Consider the following 4,866-nt stretch of genomic DNA (forward strand, 5'->3'; position numbering starts at 1 on the left):
CAATGCGGGGTCACATACAAGTTCACGACCCCATATCACCCTCAGGGGAACGGGCTGGTTGAGCGGTTCAACCGAACATTGAAAGGGATGATCCAGGGCCTGGAAGAACCCCTCAGGCGGAAATGGGATGTCCTGCTGCCCTGCCTCCTGTTTGCCTATCGGGAGGTCCCGCAGAAGTCCCTGGGGTTCAGCCCGTTTGAACTATTGTATGGGCACCCGGTCCGCGGACCACTCAGCCTGGTCAAGGAGGGCTGGGAGATGAAGCCCCGAGGCGCCCCTCCTGACGTCTACCGATACCTCCTGACCCTCCGAAACCAGACCCGCAAGTTCCGAGCCATAGCCGAAGCCAACCTCGAGGCCAGCCAGGAGGACATGAAGCGGTGGTACGATCGCAACACTTCTACGGTAGAATTCGAGCCAGGTCAGAAAGTATGGGTCATGGCCCCGGTCGAACCCGGCGCCCTACAGGACAAGTGGACCGGGCCCTTCAAGGTGGTGGAGAAGAAAAGTCCCGTCACCTACCTGGTCGATCTGGAGTCCCCCCGGAACCCCCTCCGGGTCCTACATGCGAACAGGCTAAAACCCCACTTCGCCCGGACCGAACTGAGCCTGCTGCTAGCGACCGACGAAGGGAGCGAGGACGACTCCGAGCCCTTGCCCGACCTCTTGCAATCCGACAGCCACGATGGATCGATCGAAGGGGTCCAACTCGCCTCGTCCCTGACCCCGGAGCAGCGCAACGACTGCCAGCGATTACTGCGGGACTACGCAGCCCTCTTCTCTCTCACCCCGGGGGTGACCCACTGGTGCGTCCACGACGTCGACACCGGGGAGAACCCCCCCATACGACACAGAGCCTACCGGGTGCCTGACCGAGTGCGGGCCTGCATCCAGGCCGAAGTAGCGAAGATGCTGGCCCTGGGGGTCATCGAGCCTTCCGACAGCCCGTGGGCCAGCCCTGTCGTCCTGGTGCCCAAGGCCGCAGCTCCCGGTCACCCCCCGGAGTTGCGATTCTGCGTGGACTACCGAGCCCTGAATGTAGTAACCAAGACAGACGCACACCCGATACCCCAGGCCGACGAACTGATCGACCGCCTAGGGGCCGCTCGCTACTTGAGCACGCTGGACCTCACCGCCGGGTACTGGCAAATCCAGCTCACCCCCGGCGCCCAAGAAAGATCCGCCTTTTCGACCCCGGATGGGCATTACCACTTTCGGGTGATGCCCTTTGGAATGAAGAACGCCCCGGCCACCTTCCAAAGACTAGTGAACAAGGTTTTGGCCGGGCTTGAGGCCTTCAGCGCGGCCTACTTAGATGACATTGCCGTGTACAGCAACCACTGGGCCGAGCACCTTCTCCACCTGAAGGCCGTCCTGGCCGCCCTTCAGCGGGCCGGGCTCACAATCAAGGCCAGCAAATGCCAAATCGGCCACGGATCCGTGACCTACCTGGGCCATCAAGTGGGGAGCGGGCAGGTGGCCCCCCTCCAAGCAAAGATAGATGGCATCCAGACCTGGGAACCCCCCACTACCCAGACCGCTGTCCGGGCCTTCCTGGGCCTCACCGGATACTACCGGCGGTTTATCCGGGACTATGGGAGCATTGTTGGCCCCCTCACAGAGTTAACGTCCAAAAAGCAGCCCAAGAAGGTACACTGGACACCCCGCTGCCAAACAGCCTTCGACACCCTAAAGACAGCCATGTGTACTGCTCCGGTGCTGCAGGCCCCGGACTACCAGAAGGAGTTCGTGGTACAGACGGACGCCTCCGAGTATGGGATCGGGGCCGTCCTATCCCAAGCCGACGAAAAGGGGCTCGACCGACCAGTGGCCTTCATCAGCCGACGACTACTGCCCCGAGAGCAACGCTGGAGCACTATTGAGCGTGAGGCCTTCGCTGTGGTGTGGGCCCTCAAGAAGCTCCGGCCCTACCTCTTTGGCACCCACTTCCGGGTCCAGACCGACCACCGGCCCTTGCAATGGCTAATGCAAATGCGGGGCGAGAACCCCAAGCTGCTGCGGTGGTCCATCTCGCTACAAGGGATGGACTTTGACGTCGAACACCGGCCCGGCAATGACCACGCCAACGCCGACGGCCTGTCCCGCTTCTTCCGCCTTGACGAGGAGAATCCCCAAGGAGATGGGTGACTCTCCATGCCTTCGGCTGGGGGGGACGCCTGTTGGACCCGGCCTCGTGGCGTGGTCCTTAACCCCCTGGATGGTGCCCGTTCCCCGCCCCGGCCGTCACGGGCCACCCGTCTGAACTGCACCAAGGCCCTTCACCCGGAGCTGCACGTGGACGCATACTCCTCGTGGCTCCGCCATCTTGTTGGCATCCACGTCACACCGTGCACCAGCCGGCGCGACCCCGCTCAACCCGGCCTCGACCCCAGCGAAGCCCCGACATCGAGGCACCACGAACTAGCCAGGGGGTGCCGCAGGAACCATTCATCGCCCCGGCGGAGGACAGTATCGATGGGACCCCCAACTGTCCTCCCCTCTCAAGGTGTGATCGCCCTGCAACTCCCATGGGCCTGGCGCCTCTCCTGCTGGGCGTCTGGCCACCTCCACCCGGCCACTCCGCCCCCTCAGGCGCATAGGTCCGGACATCAAAGGGCTCCAGACCTATATCTGGGGCGACCCCACCACAGCTCGGCAGTTGTATCCCGGAGTCGAGAGCCCTGCTGATTGAATCGCGGCTGACCCTACGGAGAAGAACTCTTGTCGGAACCATCACGAGCCCTGCTGACTGCGTCGCGGCTCCCTCTTGTGAACCCTTTTCTGAACCACCTGGAACATCGGAGCCCTGCAGACGCCGTCGCGGCCCAACCTCGCTGGAACCTTCCTCGGAGCCCTGCTGACGACGTCGCGGCTCAAGCTGAACAGAGACCACCTTGAGAGCCCTGCTGATTGAATCGCGGCTCTCCACGAACTGTACGCCAGAGCCCTGCTGACGCCGTCGCGGCTCGACCCCTCCGAGATCGGAGGTCCTCCAGCGTGAGGATAAGAACTGGGCCCCAGGTACCCTCGTACCACATTCCTGCCAAAGACTGTCCCGCTACCCCTACCCTTCCAAAGAGACATTGAGACTTTTTGGGGATCCCTCGATCCCTTCGTGTAAATATTGAGCTCGTAACCTTTTTATTGATGATAAAGAATTGCTTGTCTTGAGACAACCCCCTTGAGTCCGGTGTGGTGGTGTTACTGTGCTAGTACGGGATAGGAGAAGGATCTCTCAGGAGACTTCTCGGCAGCGCTCGGCTACTTCGTGCAGTGAGAGGGCCCCCCCCTTGGTGGTCTCACCGACTCCTCGGGGTCCGCCTTCCAACACTAACTATAACAGCCTTGTAAACTTTGGTGTCTTCAGTGATATTCTAAGGGTTTTAAATGCTAATTCCCAACTTTAGCTTACCTGTAACCTTTATTTTTTTCACAGAATTTCTATGGTTTTTTAAACAGAAGTGGTATTTGCAGAATGGTGTGCAGCTCTCATTAATCACTCCGTGTAATACTTCCAGAAACTACCAGGAGGGCTTTTTGGTCCTCAAGGTCCCTTAGCATCCAAGAAAACGTAACTTCCCCTACTAGTAGTGTGCCAGGAGACGCATTTGCAGAGTGGTGCAGAAGGGGTGTGTGACCTCCGAAGACCTCTCCGAAGACCCCTCCGAAGAATTGTGGTCATATATTGGCTAGGCTGATAAAGTTTGTGAATCATCCCCTACAGCCAAAGAAACTTAATACATTTTACAATGGACTTCCACACTGACACAATGTATACAGATAGTAAGACACCAACATAATAAATGTAGGTCTAATTATGAATGGTGAACGAGGCTCATTCAGAGCTGGATTGTACTCTAGATGCTGCATGGGGTAATGGTGTATTGAATCATGAAATTCATCTGTTTAATTATGTCCGAGCATTTGCTCATTTATTGTTTCAATTACTTAATATTTAAGGGCAATACATCTATTCGACATGAATTATGCATAGTATTTCCACAATACAAATTCAATCCTGCTGAAATAGTGTTTACCTCCTCAATGTGTCACTGTTAACATCTTGTTGCGTGTGGACAGCATCGGGCATGATGTATACCATGAAATTTTGACGGTGTTAAAATGGCCGACACCTTTTTATCCTTGGAGTGTGGTTTAATCATGAAGTCCCCTTTTCAATGTTTCTTTTTCAGCTGCTAACCAATTAAATGAATTGTTGTTATAAGGCAGATTTTTGTAAAAACTTGCTGACATTGACGAAGGCCAGGAGGCAACTGTGTTTAACATATCACACAAGTTCGCCCTCGTGGCTGCTGCACCCGCTGTGTGGAGTGCGGGGAAATTGGCAAACAACGTTCCAGGATATATATGTATATATATATATATAGTTCTTCAAACTGTGAGGCGCACCTCCCCAGTGTGGCTGCATTCCCAGGGGGGCGCCAATGTCTCTTGAAGTGCTTGCAAATGAGGCCTGTAAGTGCGACTTTATTCATTTGGCGCATTTCCAGGCAATATTGATTTACATACAGAAACGAAAGGGCTTCAACATGAAGTATGAACTGTGATCCAAAATGAACTGAAGTGGGGGTCAGTGAGTAGAGTGGCAGTACAAGGATGTGGTTAAAAATGGAAATATATTCTGTAACAGGTTTGCTATTTTCTTAAACTTCAGGTAACCGCTTACAAGAAATGTTATCACAATAAATGGAAAATAAATGCAAGTTAAATACATCAATTTTGCTACAAAACCTCAGTTGCCTAATGCAATCAAGGCAGATGTCTGTTTGTGACCAGAAAGCAGCACCACTAGAATGATGCGGCAGTGAAGGACCAAAGTTATGCAGCAGGGTTGAATAACTTATG

The sequence above is a fragment of the Triturus cristatus genome, chromosome 9 (genome assembly GCF_964204655.1).
Source record: "Triturus cristatus chromosome 9, aTriCri1.1, whole genome shotgun sequence".
NCBI lineage: Eukaryota > Metazoa > Chordata > Amphibia > Caudata > Salamandridae > Triturus > Triturus cristatus.